A 26353-nucleotide genomic window follows, 5' to 3' on the forward strand; every position below is an offset into this window, starting at 1 on the left:
AGGCATCAGCGGACATCCCCATTTCTGACCTTATGTTGGAGGGAAGGTCATTGATGAAGCAGCTGAAGATGACTGGTGTAATGTATGTAATGTGTATATACCTTAAGGGAGACAACTACTTTTTACAGCTCCTGTATACTGTAGTACCGGCAGTGACCACACCTGTATATGAACCCTGAGTAGTGATCTGTACAATTAGTTCTAGAGTAACCCTCATTCAGTAAACACCTGTTGAATCATTCCCTGCAGTCTGTTGTCTGATTATTGAAGGACACAACATTAAGATACACGGACATAACATTGGCGACGAGGCAGATTCGAACCTACCTGCAACTCTGCATCACCTCCCAGGGATTCGCTCCTGGAGAACAGTGGAAGAAGGTCGAGTCCAGAAGCATGGGCGTCGACCATGGGCAACCGCCCAGTCATCCAGCGGAGATTTGAGCATCGCAGGGGAGGCTGTTGAGAGCCAGGCTTGGCTTTCCAGTCACGGTGGTCCAGCGAAACGGGCTGGCAACAGGTACTGCGCAGACCCTTCCCGGACAGCGGCGGGCTAGAGCCCGACCGAGCTGCACAGAAAAGGCCGAGCAGCGTCGACGGGGGAGAGAGAGAGGGCAGAGCGCACAGGGCGCAGCCGGTGTTCAGGACTGAGCGGCGTCAACAGGGGAGAGAGGCGAGAGAGAGCAGAGCGCAGCCGGTGTTCAAGGGCTGAGCAGCGTCAACGGGAGGAGAGGCGCGCAGGAAAACGCGAGGTGCTGCCATTGTCATGAGGACCGCAGAGAGCGGCATTGGCAGCATCGCAGGAGCAGCGCACGAAACCCACAGGGCGTCGCCATTTGCCACGAGGACCGCCGAGAGCGGCGTTGGCAGCAGTGCGGGAGACGCCATTTTAAGCCGCAGCGGGGAAGAAAGGAAAGCGCGGGAGATGCCATTTTAAGCCAGTCTAACAACACCCAAAAATGCAGAAGAGTGGCAGTATCACAGCGTTCGACAATGAAGTCGAAGATTGGACGACATATGTCGAACGCATAGAAGTATACTGCAAGGCGAATGAAGTGCCAGATGACAAGAAAGCGCTGGTATTGTTGAATTCAATGGGTGCAAAAACGTATGGCTTACTACGAAACCTAGTAACCCCAGAGAAGCCAGTAGAAAAGGATTTTGAAAACATCGTGTCAATCCTACAGGACCACTTAAACCCCACACCGCTGCTGATAGCAGAAAGATTTAAGTTTCAAAAAAGGAACCAGCATAAAGATGAAAGTAATGCTGAGTATTTAACGGAACTGCGCAAACTATCGAAACACTGCCAGTTTGGAATGGGAGTAGCAGATACTTTAAGGGACAAGTTTGTGTGTGGGCTTCAAAGTGAAGGAACCCAAAATCGGCTTCCATCAGAAAAGGATCTTACGCTGGACAAGGCTTTCAGCATTGCAGTATCACACGAAGCAGCAGCACGGGGTGCTGCAGCGATACAACGGAGACCGCAAGAATATGGCACAAATGAAATGTCATACGGAACAGTGAAGTGCTATCGCTGCGGCAGAACAACACATGACCATAATGATTGCTGGTTCAAGGACAAAGTGTGCAGACAGTGTGGAAAATTAGGACAAATAGCAAGAGTCTGCCGGTCGGGAAAGAAAACCAGCAGCAAGAAATCTCCACAGGAGAAGTACAAGAAGGTACATAAGGTGACGGAGGGTAGTTCAGACGAACAGAAGAGTGAGACAGACTCCAGACGCAACGAGCTGGGTTGTCTGAAACTACATAATGTGATCAAAACGGAGGATCACCAAACTATCTGGGTCGCGCTCAAGATAGCAGGAGTCCAAGTGAAAATGGAATTGGACACAGGATCAGCCCTAACAGTCATAAACCGAAGGGACTACAAGCGGCTATTCTCACATATACCCTTGAGAGATACAAAGATTGTCTTGAAGATGTACACGGGGCAAAATAAGGGTGAACGTGATATACAATGGTAAGGAAACACCAAAAATGGACCTATATGTATTGCCAGGTGGAGGCCCACCACTACTAGGATGTGAATGGATCCGGAAGATACAGTTAGATTGGCATTCCATACAGGCACTGACGGTAGAGGCCAAAAAGGATGATGACGTCACACCTGGACGACTGTCAAAAATGCTAACTGATGCACAAGAAGTGTTCCAGGAGGGACTCGGAAGACTAAAAGGCATAACAGCGACGATTCAAATCGAGGAAAATGCAAGCCCAAAGTTTTTTAAGGCCAGACCGGTGCCTTATGCGATCCGCCCAGCCGTCGAAGCAGAGCTGGAAGGTTTAGAACGTTCAGGAGTACTATCCAAAGTGGACTGGAGCGAGTGGGCTACACCCATCGTTCCTGTAACGAAGAGGTCGTTGAGTAATACGCCTGGGGAACCAAAGAAGGTTCGCATCTGTGGGGACTTTAAGGTGACAGTGAACCCAGTCCTTCACGCTGTACAATATCCGCTTCCGCGGATTGAAGATATTTTTGCCTCGCTATCTGGAGGGAAACTCTTCACTAAGATTGATCTGGGGCGTACCTGCAAATGGAGGTAGAAGAAGCCTCGAAACAGAACCTCATGATCAACACTCATAAAGGTCTCTACCAATACAACCGGCTGGTGTTCTGGGTAGCATCAGCTCTGGCTATTTGGCAAAGGGCAATGGAACAAGTCCTGCAAGGGATTCCAGGGACCCAGTGTTATTTGGACGACATCCTGGTCACGGGCGAAAATGACAGTGATCACCTCGCCAACCTGGAGCAGGTGCTCACTAGATTGAAGGAATATGGGCTCCGAGCTAATCGCCACAAATGCGAGTTTTTCCAGAAGCAGATCTCGTATTGTGGCCACGTTATTGATAAAGAGGGGTTACATAAGTCCCCATAAAAGATTGAGGCAGTAGTCAAGGCTCCAGCACCGGAAAATGTGTCACAACTGAGGTCGTTCCTCAGGCTGGTGAACTACTACCATAAGTTCTTGCCGAATTTGTCTACTGTACTACACCCACTGAACACCCTACTGCAAACGGGGGTACCATGGAAGTGGAGTGACGAATGTAAACGAGCTTTCCAGAAGAGCAAAGCATTGATCACATCAAAAGAGGTGTTGGCTCATTTCAACCCAGCACTACCAATTCGGTTGGCGTGTGATGCATCACCCTATGGCATTGGAGCGGTGCTGTCGCACAAATTCCTGGACGGCTCGGAGAGGCCAGTAGCCTTTGTGTCTCGGTCACTAACATCAGCCGAGCGTAACTACGCCCAGATTGACAGGGAGGCCCTCAGCCTAGTGTGGGGAGTGAAAAAGTTCAATCACTATCTGCACGGGCAGATGTTCACCTTGCTGACTGACCACCAACCACTTGTCTCCATCTTTAATCCAAAGAAGGGCGTTCCGGTGATGACTGCGCAATGGCTACAAAGATGGTCCCTTTTTCTAGGGGCGCACCAATATGAAATCGAGTATAAGGGCACGAAACAGCATGGAAACGCTGATGGGCTATCACGCCTGCCACTGCCTACTGCAGAGGAAGCACCAGCAGTGGATCCTGTCGAAATATTTCATTCGACTATAATTGAATGCTTGCCAGTAACTAACGCTGGTATAGAGAAGGAGACCCGAAATGACCTGACACTGTCTCGGGTATATGATTTGACGGTGAAGGGATGTCCAGCACATGGCGACTCACTGTTGCCAGCATTCTCATCCAGAAGAGAACAACTGTCAGTATGCCAGGGGACTTTGATGTGTGGATCCCGAGTGGTAATTTCACCCAAGTTAAGGGAGAGAGTGCTCAATGAGCTTCACGAAGGTCATCTGGGAGGGGTGAAAATGAAAAGCCTTGCTAGGGCTTATGTGTGGTGGCCGGGGATCGATTAGCAAATCGAGGACCTGACAAAGAGCTGCTCAGGATGCCAGAAGGTCCAAAATGCACCACCACATGCCCCTCTACCCCGATGGGAGTGGCCCTCATCTCCATGGCAACGGGTGCATATTGATTTTGCTGGTCCATTCATGGACTCAATGTTTTTAATAGCCGTGGATGCGCACTTGAAATGGCCTGAGGTGATCCAAATGTCCTCCACCACCATGGAGAAAACATTTGCAGTCCTACGGACCATATTTGCCAGGAACGGCTTGCCAGAGCAGATTTGCTCTGATAATGGACCACAGTTTGTGTCCGAAGATTTTCGAAGATTTATGAAAAGGAATGGTGTAAGGCATTACACATCCGCCCCGTATCATCCAGCCACAAATGGATTGGCTGAGAGGTTCGTACAAACCTTTAAAAAAGCAGTAAAGGCCATGTGCAATGACGACATTCCACTGCAGCATAAGGTGGACAATTTCCTGTTAGCCTACATAAATGCGACACATGCAGTCACCAACCAGGCCCCGGCCATGATGTTCTTTAACCGAAGGTTGAGATCTCGTCTGGATTTGCTCAGACCAAATGTACGAAGAGATGTTGAGAGTAAGCAATTCCAGCACATCAATGAGAAGCCGACTAGGAGCTTCAATGTAGGGCAACCAGTCTTGGCCCGTGACTACCGAACAGAGAAATGGCAACCAGGAATGATATGCACACGGTAGGGGCCACTAATGTACACAGTGGATGTTGGGGAGAACATTGTGAGACGCCATGCTGACCAGATCCTAGAGTCACAGGAATGAGTCAACCCCATGTCTCGGCCATACGTACCTGCTGAGCAACCCGACGTACAGGTTGCATCTACCTCAGAAACAATAGCATTGGAAGCTGATGAATCAACTGACGACAGGGTGCTAGAATCGCCTCCGCACCAAGAGCGAGACACTCGGGAAAGGCATTCTCCAGAAAGAATCAGGAAGCCTCCCCAGAGACTGAATATATGAATGGACTATTTTCATATGACATTGTATATTAAAAATGTTAATTGTTAAATGAGTATTATGGTACTGTTAATCTAAAAGGGGAGGAATTGTAATGTATGTAATGTATATATACCTTAGGGGAGAGAACTACTTTTTACAGCTCCTGTATACTGTAGTACCGGCAGTGACCACACCTGTATATAAACCCTGAGTGTGCTCTGCACCGTTAGTTCTAGAGTAACCCTCATTCAGTAAACTCCTGTTGAATCGTTCCCTGCAGTCTGTTGTCTGATTATTGAAGGACACAACATTAAGATACACGGACATAACAGTTGGGCCTAGGACACTGCCCTGAGGACCTCCTGCAGCGATGTCCTGGGGCTGTGATGATTGACCTTCAACCACCACGACCATCTTCCTTTGTGTTAGGTAAGACTCCAGCCAGTGGATCATTTTCCCACTGATTCCCATTGACTTCAGTTTTACGAGGGCTCCTTGATGCCAGACTCGGTCATATGCTGATGGGGTTTGATGAAGTAGGGTGGGAGGAAGTTCATGTGGAGAATAAACACTCGTATAGATCAGCTGGGCCGAATGGCCTGTTTCTCTGCGGTAAATTCTATGTGAAACATTACGGACACACTGCTCGCGATATTCTACCTACAATGGATGTAAAATTTAAGGCAGTATCATCGCAGTTTTCTGATATGCACAGCCTGTGGGTGAGACTTCAAACTGGCAACAAAAACTCAGAAGATTGGCTCTATAATCGAGGTCATTACTCCACTGCAATATTACTGCATTGGCAGAGTCACTGCCATTCAGATGAGAAAGTAGTCCAAAGTTTTCTCTGCCCGTTCTACCGGACGTTGAAGATCCCATGGCACTATACCAAGTGGAACAACGAGTTCTCCTGCTGTCCTGGCCAACTTTCTTCTTTCAACCAACACCAACAAGGTTGATTGACCAAACCTTTAATCATTCATTGCTAGTCGGACATTTTGCTGAACATTGATTGCCATGTTTGCCCAAATAATAGTCACTGCAAGAGAGGTTTTCACTTTGGTCCTCCAAAAATCACAGACTGAGAGGGACGCAATTTCTCAAATGTGGTCCCCCGCGGTACCATAATGCCCCCTTACATTTCAATGTGTGAAGTGACTGAGTAATTTTAGGAACATAGGAATTGCTAGACCACAAAAGACCAAGATCCATCTAGTTTGCCTTTCTACCACGCCGGTAGTCGCACGATACAATGATAATAGAGTTGTTGACTAATCATAGCAATCAATCTCCATCAATTAATCAATTAATAATTTGGCTGTAAAAAGCTTTGTGACATCCGGTGGTTGTGAAAGGTGCTATATAAATGCAAGCCTTTCTTTCTATACGACAACAGACCAAGACATGAGGAGAGGAAAACTTCAGTAGTGGAATACTTTGGGAATCATAGGTCCAAAGTCAACTGTTCCTCCCAAGCACGCGTCCCTTACCATAGGTCATGTCTCAAATTACTCGTACTCTCTATCCCAAATGAATTTGCATTTAAATGGATCAATACTAATTGCTTCCACCCTCTCCCTAGGGAACTTGTTCCATGGGTTTACCTCTCGCTCACTGAAAAATTGTTTCCGCAAATTTGTTTTGAATTTACCTCCCTTCAAGCCCTGACACTTGTTTTGCCCTTGTTCTTAATAGAACATTGCCTGTAACACACCATTCAAATAACCAACACTGTTCTGTCTGGACGACCTCTTCTGTGCTTCCTTTCTTATTACTGGTTTTAAGTATGCCTGATGATTCAATGGTCTGTTTGGCAATTCCTCTGCAAACTAGTGTGCTCCCTTTTTGTGCACCGCTATTTAAAATGCTTTTGAGACTGTAAGATTGCTGAAAATGTTGTCCAATGATTAATGGAGCTGGGAAACTGTTCCATCTTAAATTAAGAGGGCTCTGGACATGCCTTTGACTACTTGTGGCAGTTGCCACTCCACCAGGTCATGAATCACCTCATTGGCTGACATGAATCAATCATTCATGAAAGAAAGACTTATGAAATAATACTGAGCGGCCTGCGGGTGGCACTGTCCAGGGAAAGTATAAATACTCGGGCACGGGCCCAGCTTGTGCAGGACATTCTTAACAGGGACTAGTGAAGGACACAACTAGACCTCCATGTTGTAAAACAGTTGATTAAAGCTTTGTTTAACGCTTAGACCAAGTGCCTAGTAGTTTTCTTACATCACTGGCATTATCTAATTCCTCGCTCCCCCACTCCAGTTGAAAACATCTGAACTGCTGCATTAGAGTGAAAAAGCGAGTGAAGCAGAGGGATGAGATTAAGGGGGTCATGGCACAGGAACGTGGAGCCAGGGATCGGTGCAGGGTCTTAAGGGCAGCCTTGTCCTCATCATTCTTTCCATCATCTTCATTGTCATCAAAGAAGAAATGTCCCCTCTCTTGCTCCTCTTCATCCTCATTGTCATCTTCCTCCTCCTCTGCCTCAAGCTGAGTGTTGGCTTTGCAGGAAAGGATGGTAAAGGGTTAGAGTGGGTGAGCATTATTCCCTGGGAGAAGCAGAGAAGGGTGTGGAAGCTGTCTGTCATGTCACATGTGCCATGGTGAATGTCCAGCTGTGCAGCAAGTAGCCTATAGCACGCACTTTCCCACCGATCTTGCCATCTCCCACAGATAGAGCAGAGCGCCTCTCAGGAGCGCTATGGCCTGCTCCTCATGAGGGATGAACTCCTTAATGAGGATGGACCTTCCAGTCCTCTGTCTTTTGTGGACATTTGAGTATTGTCTCCCATGTGGCATCAGGTGGCCAAAGTTACAGATCTAGTTGTGTCACCCTGTCACAGTGGAAGAAGAGATTTTAAGGTTCTTCCTGCAAGTAAATGCTGTTTGTGGAGATGGCAGCATCTATCGCAAGATCCAGAGTCTGTGGCCCTCCTTAACTAGAGTACGGTGTGTAGAGATAGATATGAAGCTATTCATTTTAGATAATGAACAGTATATTGGTGTCCAGGGTTCCCAATGAAGAAAAGGGAGAGCAGCTGGCGTGTTACCTTGCCTGCCCTCATCAGCTCATTGAACTTCTTCCAGCACTAGTCTGAAGTCCTAGGAGTGGGAGAGATGCCACTGACATCTCCCTCCACATTGCTTGCAACATTTTGTTTTTATGAGGTTACCTCCCATGTGCACCCAGCAATCTGGCTCTGCTTGGCTGCAGCTCATCTTAAAGGGTTTGCAGGTTCCTCTCCGGGAGATTTTGAGCCTTGCTTCTCCACCACTTTGTGACGTCCTGCTCCCTCCTTTGGGTGCCTTTACCAGATGCTCCATCTTGTAGAAATAATTTAAAAGTGGCACAAAACCGCCCGCGAGCTCTCCATGATACATACCGGCCGTGAATTCAGTCTTGGCAAACAGTTTACCACTTACCTGGTGCCCACCAGGCTGCTGAAATCTTCAATAATTTGTAGCTGGTTAGAAACTGCACTGCTAATTTCCAAGCCTCCCCAGTGCACTACTCCTGTGTTACGTAGGATTGGTGTTAGTGAACCACCAAAGAACAGGAAATGAACTGGGCCCAGCAACATACAGCAGGGTCAGTGTTGGACTGTACCGGTGGGGGTAAGTCTCAGCTATGGAGCACAGCAGCGTAACTGACCTTTCAAGCTGACATCTTATTGGCCCTGAAATTAGGATCGGGAGCTTGCCGCGCGTGCAAGCCCCCGATGTGCACTCACCCTGCGCGCCGACATCTGAAGCCCGGGCCTGCTTGCATTTCCTGTCACTGGCCCGGTTTAGATGTCGGCGCGATGTGCTTACCTGATCCAGCGGCGTAGTTAGTGCGATGTGCCGGCTGGGATCAGGTGAGCACTGTGCAGCCAATCAGGGGAGGGGAAACTCATTCATGAGTTTGAGAGTAAGAGCTGTCAAACTCATGAAAAGTATGGGCTGCCAAAACACTACTTAAACTTTAAATAAAATTTAAAAAAACATCCCACTGATTATATTAACTATAAATAAGTTTAAAAAAATGTTTTAAACAATTAATCAACTTTTTGAAAAAAATAAATTTTTAAAAAATAGGGTCTAAAACTAAACTTACCTTACTGTAAATTCTTTAAAAATAATAAACCTGTGGAAAAAAAAATTCTAAATTGTACTAAAAGCCCACTTACCTGTAAAACTAAGTACTTACGTCTGGTTTTTCCACGCGTAAAAACCGGAGGGCCTAGAAATTCAGTGCCCTTAGCGCCGATTTTGCGGCGCTAGAGGGCCTAGCGCTGCAATTGGCGCCGGCGCCGAAATTGCCTGGGGCCCTTCCGCCGCGGTAGGCCGGTAGCGCTGCGCCGGCACCGATGACGTCATCGGTGTGCGCAGCGTCCCGGTTGCCATGCCGACGGGCCCCAGCGCCAAAATTCAGTTGCGGCCGCCTCGCCCGTGGCAGCCGCAACTAAGTCTCTGGCAACAGAGTCTTACATGACTTTGCGCCGGCGCATTAAAGGCCCCGCGGCGGCCGGCCGCTTTCCCGCCGGCCGCCTGGCCGCAGCTCCCTCCCCGGACTTCCCCCCCACCCCCCCCGGAACAGAAGCAAGCCCGGCACTTGTCCGAGGTGCCGGGCTCATTTTTACAATGATTTTCGCGGGCCGCGGCCGGGTGCAGGCAGCTCCTCCTTAAGGGAAGGAGGAGGCCTGCACTTCCCGAACCTGCCGCACCGCAGCGGGCGCCGCAGCGCCGGAATAGCGCCGATATTCAGCGCGTAGCGCCAGTTTTCAGGCGCAAACAGCTCTCAGCAGCGCCGGCAGCCGTTTGGGCGCAGAACTATTGAATTTTTGGCCCACCCAGCGCGACTTAGCTCCGGCACTAACTTCTGGCGCTAAAGCCGTCGCTGCGCCAAAACCCAATTTCTAGGCCAAGGTCTTTACACTCGGGCAACTCTGGGAAAAAAAAGGAATTTCACTGCGCACGCGCTGCCTGTGCAGTCGCACGCATTCTGCCTCTTAACCCCTTGGGTCAGAGGACAGGAAATGCCAGTTTTCAGCGCATGCTGAGTCTGTACTCACGCGTTGGGAGAGGAATTACTGGGCCAATATCTTCTTTCAATGCATGTCCATCACACAGTAACAAAGACTACTCCACATCAGTAATTCATACAGCACTCCTCCTGAGCTCCTAATACACTGTCCTACACACATTTCCTCCTTGCTGGATTCTCACTCTGTTGAAATCAGGACTCAATTGTACTTTATCTTACTCATTCTCGGTGTATCTCAATGTCAAACTCCATACCTCCTCCAGCCGTCCTCCTTTAGTCTTTAAAGATCAAGCTTGTTGTCATCTAACCAATGCGTCTTGATTTCGCTTGTCTTCTCTTCTATTCTTTTCAACCTTGCTGGTGTGGTATACGACAGGCCTCGGCTCTTCACCTGAGATCTTCAAGAAATAAATCAATCAAGTAAATAAGCTGGACGTGCTTTAGGCTTTCAGTTATTCAAGCGCCGAGTGTCCTTTGCAACACTGAAGGTAATTATTTTTTCAGCCACACAACCTCTTTGAAAATAATTTTTCACTGTCGGCTGTTAAAAGTGCACCAATGGGACCTCTGAATATTTGTAATTAATGGGAACAAGCGGCACATTTTCCCAGTTATGCTGAAAGACTTGTAATACTAGGAGTGTATTCATTTGAGGAGAGAAGTTTAAAGGGGGAATCAAATGGAAGGATTAAAATTACGAAAAGGTTTGAGAGGGTAGGAACATTAGGAGCAGGAGTAGGCCATTCAACACTTCAAGCCTGCTCCGCCATTCAACGAGATCATGGTTGATCTAAACCTCATCACGATTTACCCAACTTAGCTCCATATCACTTGATAATCCTTCGATAACAAAAATCGACTGGTCTCAGTCTAGAAAGCTCTAATTGTCCCCTAGCACCCACAGCTTTTCTGGGGGTGAGAATTCCAGATTTCTACTAGCCGTTGTGTGGAAAAAGTGCTTCCTGATTTCGCTTCTGAATGGGCTGTGCTCTAATTTCAATATTGGCCCAGAAATTCGGGTTGGAGGCTACCCGCGGGTGCAAGCCTCCGACCTGCACTTAACTAGCACACCGGCCGTTGTGCTGTGAGCCCGCATGGGATTCCATTCCTGGGCCTGCTCCAACTGCCGGCGCGCAGTGCTTCCGTATCCCAGCGGCGCAGTTAGTTTGAAGCGTCCCCTGGGATCACGTGGGACATGGAGAGCCAATGGTAGCAGGGAATCTGTATTCATAGATTTGACAGGAAGACCTGTCAAATCTATGAATACAATTCAGCCCCAAAACATAACCAAAACTTCAAATACATTTTTTTTTAAATAACATTTTTAAAATAACTATAAATTACATAAAATAACTATTTTAAACAATAATTTAAATTTTTGAAAAAATTAATTACAGTTTCAAACGGGGCTAAAAATAAACTTGCCTTTCTTTAAAGTATTTTAAAATAATAAACCTGTGGAAAAATTGTTTTAATTTTACTTAATTCACCACTTACCTTGTTAATAGCAGGCCTTGCGACTGCTTTTTAAAAGCGTAGCTCCTGGAGACTTACCCTCCCGGAGAAAGCTGCAAAAAAAGCGGAAGTTCCAGGCGCACGGGCTGCCTCTCCGTGTTAAGTCTGTGTGTTATAGTGATAATTACTACACAGACTACAAGGGTAAATTCAACAGGTCTTTACTGGTTGGAGGTAGGGACTATACTGAATACAATATTACTACACAGTGCTTATATACCGGTGTGGTCACCACCGGTATTACGTATACAGCAGCCAGAGAAAGTAGTACATCTCTTAAGGTGGAACAGGCTTAAGTTCTCTTAAGGTGGAACAGGTTACATACACCACAATCCTCCCTTTTTAGCTTAACAGTCATATCCCCATTTAACATAACATAATAACATATATACATATATAACTTCAGGTATAACAGTTCAAAGGTTCAGTCTCTCAGGAGGCTTTCTGATGCGGCTTGGATAACGCCTCTCAGTAGTCTCTGATTCTTGCTGTTGAGGTGCTGCCTCTATTTGGTTTCCAATGTATTGGGTGTCATCATCATCAAGTACATTCCCTGCCGAGGTAGATGCTTCAGGTTCATTAACGTCTTCCACAGTTGTCTCTGTCACAACCATGGGTTCGACCCTTGCTCTCGACGCTACTAGTTGATCCGCATGACGCCTTATCACATTATGACCAATATCTACTGTGTACATCAGAGGTCCTTGTCTGGCCCGAATTGTTCCGGACTGCCATTTTTCGTTTCCATAGCCCCTTGCCAACACTGGTTGTCCTACGTCGAAAGTTCGAGTGGTCTTGTTGTTAATATGCCGAAACTGTTTGTTTTCCACTTCCCTCCGCACATTTGGTTTTAACAAGTCCAACTTGGACCGCAACCTCCTGTTATAAAACATTATGGCAGGACTTTGGTTAGTCACTGCATGATCGGCGTTTCGATATGACATCAGGAACTTGTCGACCTTGTGTTGCAGCGGAATCTGATCATCGTTCATGGCCTTAATTGCCTTTTTGAATGTCTGGACAAATCTTTCAGCCAACCCGTTTGTCGCCGGATGATATGGGGCAGAGGTATAATGTTTTACTCCATTCTTCTTTAAGAATTGTCGGAATTCTTCCGACACGAACTGTGGTCCGTTGTCCGAACAGATCTGTTCTGGCAATCCGTTCCTTGCGAATATTGTTCTTAACACCACAATTGTCTTTTCTGAAGTAGTGGTATTCATCTTGATGACTTCTGGCCATTTAGAATGTGCGTCCACCGCGATTAGGAACATGGAGTCCATGAATGGACCAGCAAAGTCAATGGCCTAGAAATTGGGTTCTGGCGTAGGCAGGGCTTTAGCGCCGGAAGTTAGTGCCGGCGCTAAGTCCCCCTGCGCGCGCCAAAAATTCAGTAGTGCCGCGCCCAAACGGCTGCCGGCGCTACTGAAGGGTCGTTGCGGCGGTACATCGGCGCTAACTGCTGTTTCGCGCCGCAATTCCGGCGCTGCGGCACCCGATGCAGTGCGGCAGGCTGGGGACGTGCAGGCCTCCTCCTCCCGTTAAGGAGGAGCTGCCTGCACCCGGCCGCGGCCCGTGCAAATCAGCTTAAAAATGAGCCCGGCACCTCGGACAAGTGCCGGGCTTGCATCTGTTCCGGGGGGGGGGGGGGGGAGATGTCCGGGGAGGGAGCTGCGGGCAGGCGGCCGGCGGGAAAGTGGCCGGCCGCCGCGGGGCCTTTAATGCGCCGGTGCAAACTGGAGTAAGGCACCTCTGACAGAACGTTGCTTGCGGCTGCCACGGGCGAGGCGGCCGCAACTCAATTTCGGAGTTCGGGCGGGTTACCACGGCAACCGGGACGCTGCGCACACCGATGACGTCATCGGTGCCGGCGCAGCGCTACCGGTGCAACGCCGATTTAGGGCCCCAGGGAATTTTTAAACTGGCCATAACTCTGGCGCTAGTCCCTCTAGCGCCTCAAAAGCGGCGCTAAGGCAACTGAATTTCTAGGCCAAGGTGTACGCGTTGCCATGGGGCTGAAGGCCATTCCCATGGGTGTAGCGGTGCTATCGGAGGTGCATTTTGCACTTTTTTGGCACCCAGCGCAGCTTTTCGTTAACTCCTCAATCTGTTGGTCAATACCCGGCCACCATACATAAGCCCTAGCAAGACTTTTCATTTTAACTCCCCCCAGATGACCTTCATGCAGTTCATTTAAAACTCTTTCCCTTAACTTGGGAGGAATAATCACTCTTGTCCCGTACATCAAAGTACCATGGCAGACGGACAGCTGGTCTCGCCTTGCCGAAAATGCCGGTAACAGAGGATCACCCCGTGTTGGCCATCCTTTCACTGTCACCTCGTAGACTCTGGACAGTGTCGGGTCGTTCCTGGTTTCTCTTTCAATACTTGCATTGGTGACTGGTAAACACTCGATGGTCGTCGAATGAAATAGCTCAACAGGGTCAACTTTCGTCGTGTCTTCTTCTTCAGGTACTGTCTGTGTGGAGTTTGCACATTCTCCCCGTGTTTGCGTGGGTTTCCTCCGGGTGCTCCGGTTTCCTGCCACAGTCCAAAGATGTGCGGGTTAGGTTGATTGGCTATGATAAAAATTGACCCTTAGTGTTAGGGGGATTAAATACGTGGGGTTACGGGGATCGGGTGGGATATGTGTCGGTGCAGGCTCGATGGGCCGAAATGGCCTCTATCTGCACTGTGGGGTTTCTGTGATTCTGTGATTCTGTGAGGTAGTGGCAGGCGTGACAGCCCATCAGCATTGCTTTCATTCTGCAGCTGCCTTCTGCTGTAAAATTTAAATCGTTCCGCTAGCATCAGCGGCGTGGGGTTTAGATGATTTTTCAGGACAGTAACAATCTCCTCGAACGTCTTATCCGCCAGTTCATCTGGTGATACAAGGTGTTTCAATTGCCCGTATGTCTTCGCACCCATTAAATTTAATAATGTTAGTGCTTTATCTGCATCAGGAATTTTATTTGCCTTACAATAATTTTGTATGCGTTCTACATACATGGCCCAATCTTCGATGTCACTATCAAAGGTATTAATGTTCCCATGTTTAGGCATCATTGCAATTTATTGTATTTTTATGTTATCCAAGATGGCGGCTTCCCGCTCTTGTCGTCGTCCTCCGCCTACAAAATGGCGGTTTTCCCGTGCTTGGCGGTCTTCAACCGTCCCCCGATGCTGTCTCCGCTTCACCGCGGCTCTCGCGCCTTCAGTTTCCCCAGACGCTGCGCCTTTTAGCCCGAATGCGGCCCTTATCTCCGGTCGCGATTGATGTCCCCGCGCTGCGCCTCTCGCTCGAAAGCGGCCCGGCCCTTATCTCCGGTCGCGATCGATCTCACCGCCCTTATTCCTCCGTCTTCCCAGCCCCGTCTGTACAGCCAACGCGGTTGACTTTCTGTCGCGTCGCTGCCCGGCTTACCCACCACCGAGGTAGAAAGAAGAAGCTGACAGTCGCTGATGGAGGCTTCGAGGTCAGGATGTCTTCTGCACTCCAGTTTCTCGATGCCTGCCGCTCGACGTGTCTTCCAGTAGGGTGATGAGGGTGGAAACCTCTCTTCGACGTCCTGTCTGTGGACGAAGCCGCCGTGGAAATAACTGCCGCAGGGTAAGAATCGGACTCGTCGCCACTGTTAAGTCTGTGTGTTATAGTGATAATTACTACACAGACTACAAGAGTAAATTCAACAGGTCTTTACTGGTTGGAGGTAGGGACTATACTGAATACAATATTACTACACAGTGCTTATATACCGGTGTGGTCACCACCGGTATTACATATACAGCAGCCAGAGAAAGTAGTGCATCTCTTAAGGTGGAACAGGTTACATACACCACATCCGGCACACGCGTTCGACCTGTGAACCTCTTCCTTTAAGGGAACGGAAGTTCCAGTTTACCACGCATGCACAGTGCATACACGAAACCGGCACTTTCATTGGGCCTACGCGTGAGTACCCAGCGCGTACTCATCCGTGGGGACCCGAAGTTCTGGCACAGTATTATCTTCCCTCATACTTGATTTCACCCACCAGAGGAAATAGTTTCTCTAACTATGTTCCCTAACACGCAAACAGTAAACATTGTGCGAGTATTCCCCACTGGTCGACGATTCGGTAACAAGGGGCCAAGAGACTCGAGACAAGCACGAGAAACATAAAGGGAGGGGGTTAGAAGCAGTGTTCCCGTTAAACTGTGCGGCTGCGCGTGCAAGCAGCGGGTCTGGAGGTCCCGCGCAGACCGGCTCACCGGCTTTTAAATGGAAAAACCGTGTCCGCGCTGAAATTTGAATGGGACGCTCAGCCCATTAAAGGGCCACGCACCCCCCGCCCCCCAAAAAAAATTAAGAGCGAACATTGGTTCGAAGAATTTGTTTTTCACACAAAGTGTTACTGGAATAAGGAATGCATTACCACAGGTGGCTAGTGAAGCCAAATCAATCACAACATTTCAGAGGAAATTAGATAAACACTTAAGGGGGTGAATATTAAAGAGTACAGGAAAAGAGCAGGAAAACAGAATGCTAGTAGATAGCTCTGATGTTGTGTTGGCACCAGCACAGACAAATGAGCTAAATGGCCCCCATCTGTGCTGATTTATTTTAATTGGGTTAATGTCTGCATTCAAATAGTGCACCAGCTAATTGTATATAAATTAAGTAAGCATTTTCGTGGTAATATCCAAGAGTATAATCTTTAGGCTATTCTACGTTTTTAAATTTAGAGAGACCTCTTCAGTGCTCAGCGAGTTAATCTACTAAGCCTTAGTTCGACTATAGATCCAAGCAGATCCAATCAGCAGACAATATTGTTCTTCGCTAATTAATTTGTTGTATGGTAACCAGCAGAGAATGAAAACACACAGTGAGTCTGATCTTCCTTTTTGTCTCTTCATTAAATCTTCCACTCAGTACAAAGCCACGCGTAATCCATTTTCCCCCTCGTAATCCTGATTAGATCGTCGTGATCTCGAGCCGAATTCCCTTGCTTACCCTCTGTTTATCCGCGTCACATATTAGTTTGGTTCCCTTTGCTCCTTTTCCCTCCATTTAGCTTCCGTCGTTATCTGACATCCCCCCACCCCCCCTTTAATTCTTAAAGCACTGCGCTGCTCAGATATCAGGCATTAACTCTCTGCAAATTGATCCTTTAAGTGTGAAGTACAGAGGTGCGCAACCTTGACTCTGCTCTACTTCCTCTTGGAAGTTGAGATGAAAACAGATAATGCGGCAAAGGCACCGCAGATGTGTAGGTATCTGAAAAAGAAAAGCTAGGTTAGCATTTTTGCGTATAAACCCTGCATCAGAAGTGAGCGCTTGAAATGATTCTCTGCGTAAAATGCACTTTCTAAACTTTTTTCTGTATTTCTCACATTATCGGCTTGTGCTTCAGATATTCAGCAGTTGTTTTTCTTTCTTTTTATGTCTGTTTTCAGAAGTGTGTGTATGTGTGTGTGTGTGTAGACTTTTTTAATGTTTTCCTCTTTATAAATTCAGCTGCCTTCTGGGACTGGCGCCTACCATAAGACGAAAACATCACAGAGCAGTTTTGATCAATCCCAGTCATTAATCCGTGAAAAAAAAAGCTGCTCATTCTAGCCCTTGAGCTCGCTGACCTGCCTTCTGTCAGAGACTCTCCTCTGCACATTGCACAAAAGTTTAATGCCAATCATGTTGAGACTTGACCTATGAAAAAAATAAACGAAGCCAAGCAAATAATAAAAAGAGAGGAAATATTTCCTGTAATTAGCTCAGTGACCGTATAGAACATTTGACACATTCTGACAAGCAAGTTCCGAAAAAGAAGAAAAAATTGCTATATTTTTTATGAACGTGTAGCCAAATTTGACTTTGAATTAATGATAATGGTTTTAAATGGTTTAAAGCTTTAACAAATACTTGGGGGTTGAAATTAAACTCTGTGATCGTCGCATCAGATATGTTAATTCATTTGTATAAAATTGCTTTGTCCACTATTTAAATAGCACTTACTTTAACATTTCAATACTAATATTGCACAGTGCAATTAAGTTCTTAATCTCTTATGCCTCATTTTGCTAAAAGTGCTTTATAAGTAACTATATTCTAAGTGATTGAATTTGATCTATGCCATTGGATAATAAATCTGAAAAGAAAGACTTGCATTTATTTACCGCCTTTCATGACCTCCTGATGTCCCAAAGCCCTACACAGCCAATAAAGTAGTCACTGTTGCAATGTAGGAAACACAGCAGCCAATTTGTGCACAGCAAGCTCCCATAAACAGCAATGAGATAATGACCAGATCATCTGTTTTTTAGTGATGTTGGTTAAGAGATAAATATTGGCCAGGACAACAGGGAGAACTCCCCTGCTCTTCTTCGAATAGTGCCATGGGACCATATACATCCACCTGAGAGGGCAGAGGCAGGGTTTTGATTTAACAGCGCATCTGAATGATGGCACCTCCAAAATTGCAACATTCCCTCGGTACTGCACTGGAGAGTCAGCCTAGGTTATTGTGCTCAAGTCTCTGGATTCTGGACAGCTCGAGGAACAGCACCTCATCTTCCGATTAGGCACTTTACAGCCTTCCGGACTCAATATCGAGTTCAACAATTTCAGATCATAACCTCGGCCCCTATTATATTTTTATATAATTTTTATCCACACCTTTGTTTTGGCCCTTCCCCCTTTTTTCTCTCTCCCACGTGGCAGCTGTCTCTCACTCTGCCAGCGCATTTCACACTTCATCTAGAGCCATCTTTTGTCTCTTTACCTGTCCTATTACCATCTCGTCTCGCCTTGAATATCTCTTAATGTCTCTTCACCTCTCAGACCTTCCCTTTTGTTCTTTCATCCCCCTTCCCCAGCCCCCAAACTTGCCTTTTAATCTGTTTCATTTCCTGCTTTTTTCTCATTTCTGAAGAAGTGTATATCAGCCATGATCTCATTGAATGGCGGAGCAGGCTCGAAGGGCCGAATGGCCTACTCCTGCTCCTATCTGCTATGTTTCTATGTAAGGGTTTCCACAGATGTTGCCTGGTCTGCTGAGTTTTTCCAGCGTTTTCTGTTGTTTCTCTGGACTCTGGAGTGGGGCTTGAACCCACAAACCTCTGACTCACGGAGCCACAGCTAACACCACTGGAAGGTATTATATATCATCTAGAAGGTGAGTATATGTTAAAAAAAAAAGTAATTAATGGGATATAATTGATTTGCGACCACTCTTCGGGTGGATCAGGTCAATGGTAAAGATGACATGGGTTTGTTGTGTCAGCTGTGGCTCAGGTATAACAAACTCACTTCTGAATTACAAAGGTTGTGGGTTCAAGACCCACTCCACTGAGACTTAAGCACAAAATCTCAATTGACACTCCAGTTGGACTGCTGTGCTCTCGGAGATGTCTACTTTTGGATGAGACATTAAATCAAGGCCCCGTATTTCGAAGAAGAGCAGGGGAGTTCTCCCTGGCGTTCTGGCCAATATTGATCCCTCAACCAGCAGGCAGACAATCTGATCATTCAATTCATCACTCTTGGTGGGACCTTGCCTTGCGAGTTGCCACATTTCCTACAGTAAAACTGGGACCACATCTCAAAAAGTACTTCATTGGCTTTAAAGAGCCTTGGGACATCCTGAGGTCGTGCAAAGCACTATATTAATGCAAGTCTTTCCCGTCTTTCTTTATGGCACTATTTAAAGAAGAGTAGGGAATTTTCTCAGTGACTTGGCCAATTGTCCTCCCTCAGCGAGCACCACCTAAAAAAGCAGATTATTGGGTTATTCGTTTTGTTGCTGATTGTCAGATCTTGTTGGGAGTGACATGATTATGTTTTTCCAATGTAACAACAGTTACTGCCCTTCAAAGTAATTGAATGAATGCATGTGAAATGCATTGAAATGTTTCTTCGAGCAGTGGTGCAAGGGAGAGGGATTTAAATTCCTGAGGCATTGGAACCAGTTCTTGGGGAGGAGTGACCTGTACCAAGGGGACGGTCTACACCTGAACTGTGAGGGAGCCGATGTCCTCGGGGTAATATTTTCTAGGGCGGTTCGGGAGGATTTAAACTAATTTGGCAGGGGGATGGGAACCTAGGTAGTGGAAAAGAGGGAAGTCATATGAAGTCAGAAATAGATGGTAGAAAGGTGAGAAGCAATAAGCAAAGGAGAGAAACACAAAGGGCCAAACTAATTCATAATGAGAGTGTGAAAAAAGCAAGCCTGAAGGCTTTGTATCTTAATGCTAGAAGCATTAGGAACAAGGTGGATGAATTAGTTGTGGAAATAAAGGTAAACAAGTATGATTTGATTGGGATTACAGAAACGTGGCTGCAGGGTGGGCAAGGCTGGGAACTTAACATCCAGGGATATACAATATTTAGGAAGGATCGGCAAAAAGGTAGGGGAGGTGGGGTAGCATTGCTGGTAAAGGAGGGGATTAATGCAATGGAAAGGAAGGATATTAACTCGGATGAAACGGAATCTGTATGGGTAGAAATGAGAAATAGCAAGGGGAGGAAAACGTTAGTGGGTGTGATATATAGGCCTCCAAATAGTAATATGGAGGTGAGGGAAGGCATAAAAAGGGAAATTAGAGAAGCGTGCGATAAGAGCACAGCTGTCATCATGGGTGACTTTAATTTACATATTGATTGGACTACCCAAATTAGTAAAAATTCTGAGGAGGAGGAATTCCTGGAATGTTTTCGGGACGGTTATCTGGACCAATATGTCGAGGAGCCGACTCGAGATCAGGCCATTTTAGACTGGGTATTGTGCAATGAGAAGGGACTTATCAGCAATCTTCTTGTACGAGGCCCCTTGGGTCAGAGCGATCATAATATGATCGAGCTCTCAGTCGAGATGGAGAGTGAGGAAATTGAATCAGAGACTAAGGTCCAGAACTTAAATAAAGGGAATTACGAGGGTATGAGACGGGAATTGGGTAAGATTGATTGGGTGGTGTTTCTGGGGGGATTGACAGTGGATAGACAATGGCAAGCATTCAAAGATAGAATGGAAGAATTCCAGAACATGTTTATACCGGTTTGGCATAAAAATAAACCTAAAAAGGTGACTCAACCGTGGATAACGAGGGAAATTAGGGACAGCATAAAATCAAAAAAAGGGCATATCAACTGGCAAAAAAAGCACCAGACCGGAAGATTGGGGGCAGTACAGGATACAGCAAAAGAGGACAAAGGGATTAATCAGGAAGGGGAAAATAGAATACGAAAGTAAACTTGCAGCAAACATAAAGACAGACTGCAAAAGCTTTTATCGGTATATCAGGAGGAAAAGACTGGTAAAATCCCAAGTCGGTCCCTTGCAGTCCGATTCGGGAGAATATATAATGGAGAATAAGGAAATGGCAGACCAATTAAACTCATACTTTGGTTCTGTATTCACAAAGGAGGACACAAATAACCTCCCAGGAATATCGGCAAACATAGGGACTAATGAGAGGGAGGAGCTGACAGAAATTAGTATCTCTAGGGATATGGTGTTGGGTAAGTTGAGGGGACTGAAGGCCGACAAATCCCCGGGGCCTGATAAACTACATCCTAGGGTACTTAAGGAGGTGGCCCTGGAGATAGCAGATGCTCTAAGGATCATCTTCCGGAACTCCATTGACTCGGGAACAGTACCCGTGGATTGGAGGGTAGCTAATGTTACCCCAATATTTAAAAAGGGGGGTAGAGAGAAAGCAGGGAATTATAGACCAGTAAGCCTTACATCGGTTGTGGGCAAAATGCTAGAGTCCATTATTAAGGATAAAATAGCGGAGCACTTGACAAATGGGGAAAGGATCGGACAGAGTCAACATGGATTTACAAAGGGTAAATCGTGTTTGACTAATCTGCTGGAATTTTTTGAGGAGGTAACTGGTAGAATAGATGGGGGAGAGCCAGTGGATGTGGTGTACCTTGACTTCCAGAAAGCCTTCGATAAGGTTCCACACAAAAGATTATCATGCAAAATTAAGGCTCATGGGATTGGGGGCAAAGTATTAACGTGGATAGAGAACTGGCTGGCGGATAGAAAACAGAGAGTTGGAATAAACGGCTCGTTTTCGGAGTGGCAGGCAGTGACCAGCGGGGTGCCGCAAGGATCTGTCCTGGGACCCCAGCTGTTCACAATATATATAAATGATCTGGATCAGGGAATTGGATGCAATATTTCCAAATTCGCTGACGACACTAAACTAGGAGGAGGGGTGGGCTCTGATGAGGATGTCAGGAGGCTACAGTGTGATTTGGACAGGTTGGGGGAATGGGCGGATACGTGGCAGATGCACTATAATGTGGATAAATGCGAGGTTATCCACTTTGGGGGTAAAAACAGGAGGGTAGATTATTATCTAAATGGCAATAGATTGGGAGATGGGGAAGTGCAGAGGGACCTGGGTGTTCTTGTGCACCAGTCACTGAAGGAGAGCATGCAGGTGCAACAGGCGATTAAGAAGGCAAATGGTATGTTGGCCTTCATATCAAGGGGGTTCGAGTATAGGAATAGGGATACCTTACTACAGCTGTACAAGGTGCTGGTGAGACCGCATCTGGAGTATTGTGTACAGTTTTGGTCGCCCCATCTGCGGAAGGATGTTCTTGCCATGGAAAGAGTGCAACGGCGATTCACCAGGCTGATACCTGGAATGGCGGGAATGACCTACGAAGAGAGATTAAATAGTTTGGGCTTGTACTCACTGGAGTTTAGAAGATTGAGAGGGGATCTCATCGAAACATATAAAATTATGGCAGGCCTGGACAGGCTGAATTCAGAGAGAATGTTTCCAATGGGCGGGGAGCACAGAACCAGGGGCCACAGTCTAAAAATAGCGGGCAAATCATTTAAAACAGAGATGAGGAAGAATTTCTTCACTCAAAGAGTGGTGAGCCTGTGGAATTCCCTGCCACAGAGGGCTGTGAAGGCTAATTCAATAAATATTTTCAAGAGAGAATTGGATATATTTCTGAAGGCTAAGGGGATTAAGGGTTACGGAGAAAAGGCGGGGACGGGGTACTGAACTGGTAAGATCAGCTATGATCTCAGACGAAGATCAGCCATGATCTCATTGAATGGCGGAGCAGGCTCGAAGGGCCGAATGGCCTACTCCTGTTCCTATCTCTATGTATCTATGTGATAAGGCAACATATTCCTACATGTCTTTCTGTTCAAATCTGATAGGGCCAATATAGCACAAATTTTATTGGGGAAAGAGTATAAGCAATAATAGATTGTATTATTGCTAAAGAACAAATTCACACACCTCACCTGGAGTACTGAGTGTAGTTTTAATCATGGAGAGTGCATTGAATGTGCACAGCAAAGGAGAGCAATGGAGATAATTCTGAGTATCAGGAAGTTAAGTCTTGCAAAAAGGTAAAGGTAATTGTGCTCCTGTTCTTTGAAACTGAGGAGTCATTGAGGTGGTTCAATTGCGGTTTTCAATATTAAAGCAAAATACTGTGGATGCTGGAAATCTGAACTGAAAACAGAAAATACCAGTGTCTTCCTTTGTCCTCAACCGAGGATTGCCCTCCAGCGTGGTTGACAGGGCCCCGACCATTTCCTGCACTTCTGCTCTCACACTTCCCCTCCCTCCCAGAACCACAATAGGGTTCTCTTCACCTTCCACCCCACCAGAATCCACATTCAACAGATCATCCTCCGCCATTTCTGCCACCTCTAGTGTGATGACACCACCAAACACATCTTCCCCTCCCCTCCCCTTTCAGCATTACAAAGGGGCTGTTCCCTCTGCAACACCCTCGTCCACTCTTCAGTCACCCCCAACAACCCCTCCCTATCCCAAGGCATCTTCCCGTGCCAGCGCAGGAGATGCAACACATGCCCTTTTACCTCCACCCATCCCACCGTCCTGGCCCCTAAACACACCTTCCAAGTGAAACAGCGATTTACTTGTACATCTTTCAGTAGTATACTGTATTCGCTGCTCACGATGCGGTCTCCTCTACATTGGGGAGACGAAATGCAGATTGCATGATCGCTTTCCGGAACACTTCCGTGCAGTCCGCAAGTGTGACCCTAAGCTTCCAGTCACTTGCCATTTTAATTTTCCGCCCCATTCCCACTCTGACCTCTCTGTCCTCAGTCTCCTGCACTGTGCTAATGAAGCTCAATGGAAGCTCGAGGAACAGCACCTCATCTTTAGATTAGGCACTTTACAACCTTCCGGAATCAACATCGAGTTCAACAATTTCAAATCATAACCACTGCTGCTATGTTTTTTGGACAGCAGCTGCTGGTAATTATTCTGCATTTGTCATTTACAGCTCCTCCAGACCTTTACTTCTCCCTTTGCCGTCCCCTTTTTCCTTGCACCATCATGCCTTTTGTCATTTTATCTCTGCTGCCTTCCACCCTATCACAGAACCTCCCTTTTGTTTTTTCCTCCCCTCCCCCTTTCACTGCTTCTGTACTTGCTTAAAACCTGATATATCTCTAACTTTTTCCAGTTCTGTCGAAAGGTCATCAACCTGAAATTTTAACTTTGTATCTCTCTCCACAGATGCTGCCTGACCTGCTGAGTATTTCCAGCATTTCAAGGTTTTCAATATTATGCCCAGGAAAGCTGCTCATTGTGGTGAAATGTTCAAACATCAGGGACACAAGTTACACATTAAGAAGTTAGGTGTAGGAATGGAAGTCAAGTCTTTAATCCCACAGGATAATAGGCTTGTGGAATAAGGTCCCAGGGAAGGCATTGAAGGGGACAAAATTATTGGGTTTTAGAGGCAATTAGATGCATAGATCTGAACGATATAGTGAAACAGTGGGCCAATAGAATTGATCTATGAAAACAGCAAGGCCTTGTTTGGCCATCGAGATTGTTTCTTCTTAAGCACCATTTTGCCACTAAAGAAAACAGCACTTGTATTTCACAGAATCACAGAAACCCCACAGTGCAGATAGAGGCCATTTCGGCCCATCGAGCCTGCACCGACACATATCCCACCCGATCCCCGTAACCCCTACACCAACACATATCCCACCCTATCCCCGTAACCCCACGTATTTAATCCCCCTAACACTAAGGGTCAATTTATCATAGCCAATCAACCTAACCCGCACATCTTTGGACTGTGGGAGGAAACCGGAGCACCCGGAGAAAACCCACGCAAACACAGGGAGAATGTGCAAACTCCACACAGACAGTCACCCGAGGCCGGATTCGAACCCAGGTCCCTGGCGCTGTGAGGCAACAGTGCTAACCACTATGCCACCGTGCTTGTATCAATGAATCAGGTTAATAGGATCAAGCTCATTATTTCATTAATACAAGAGCATATATTCAACAAATGTGCGCAATTTACTCTATTGCTAAGCCAGAACTTCATGACCCACTTTGGCCTTCTCACAAGAATGTGTCTGTTCAAGTCTTTTTGTTTCTTGTTGTAAATCTCACTGCCTTTCAGGAGCTGTCCATGGGATAAAGTGCTGAACTACAATGGCCATTCATAGTCTTACAAGCAGTGTTTGAATCTTCAATACCTGCTGATACCCTTGTGCAGCATCAGTTTGATTTGTTTCACAGAGCTGACCTTCTATTCTCAGGTGATATTTTTAGCACAGTGTAACACTGACTCCATGGACAAGGCTTTAATGAACTAACCTATTTAAGAGACTTCATCTGGAACCAGATTGACGACGGGTTTGTATCTGAAATACTAACCTACCTTTTCTCTTTACAGTTGCAGACAAAGCAGCCAAATGTGTATTTCCAGCATTTTCTGTTTTTAATTCAGAGAATTACATAGGATGTACAGCACAGAAAATGGCCATTCAGCCCAGTTGGCCCATGTTGGTGTTTATGCTCCATACGAGCCTCCTCCCACCTCTCTTCATTGGAGACATTTAATCACAGCAATAGGTTTATGTGCATGACAGACACCTGGGTAACCAAAACTAAATGATAGAGTCTAGTTTTAAACCTTTGGGAACAACGATCTAATCAAGGAACCTTTGATTGTGGCTGACCTTGTGATGTGGAGGAAACATATTTATGTTAGTAGATATTTTTTATCTTTTACAGCATGACTTATACCTCATTGGCAATTTTTGCATTTGTTCTTGTGATGTGGGCAACAATGGGAAGTCGATACTTATTGCCCATTTCTAGTTACATTCCGGGCATTAGGAGAGAGCCACATAATGTGGGACTGGCTATTTATAGTACAGGCTAGATTGGGTTGGCAGATTCCCTTCCCAGAAGAGCATTAAACAAAGTACTTTACATAGAATTACAAAGAATATAAAGCACAGAAACAGACCATTCAGCCCAACTAGTATGTGCTGGTGTTTATACTCCATATTAGTCGTCTCCCATTCCATCTGCGCTATCTCAGCCCTTCAGCATATCTTTCTATTCCCTTTTCTTCCATGTACTCATCTAGATTCCTTTTGAAATCATCTAAGTTATTTGCTTCAACCACTTCCTGTGGTAGCGAATTTCACATTCTAACCACTCTCCTTATTTCCCTATTGGATTAATTAGTAACTATCTTGTATTTATGTTTTGGACTGTACCACAAGTGGACACATTCTTTCCACATCTACCCTGTCTAACCCTTCATAATTTTAAAGAGCTCTATCAGATCTCCTCTTTTCTGAAGAAAAAAGCCCCAATCTATTCCATCTTACTCGACGGCTGTAAGTTCTCACTTCTGATACCATCCTTGTAAATCTTTTTTGCACTTTCTCCAGTGCTTTGATGTCCTTTTTATAGTATGGAGACCAGAAATGTGCACAGTGCAGCCTGACCAGTGTTCTATACAAGTTTAACATAACTTCACTACTTTTGAATTCTATACCCCAAGAAATAAATCCCAATGCTTTGTTAGCATTTTTAATTGCTTTGCTGACCTGCAATGCTGCTTTTAATGATTTGTTCACCTGTATCCCTAGATCCCTTTGCTATT

Source organism: Somniosus microcephalus, chromosome 8 (assembly GCF_052327205.1).
Source record: "Somniosus microcephalus isolate GS21.2 chromosome 8, FLI_Smic_1.0, whole genome shotgun sequence".
NCBI classification, from domain to species: domain Eukaryota; kingdom Metazoa; phylum Chordata; class Chondrichthyes; order Squaliformes; family Somniosidae; genus Somniosus; species Somniosus microcephalus.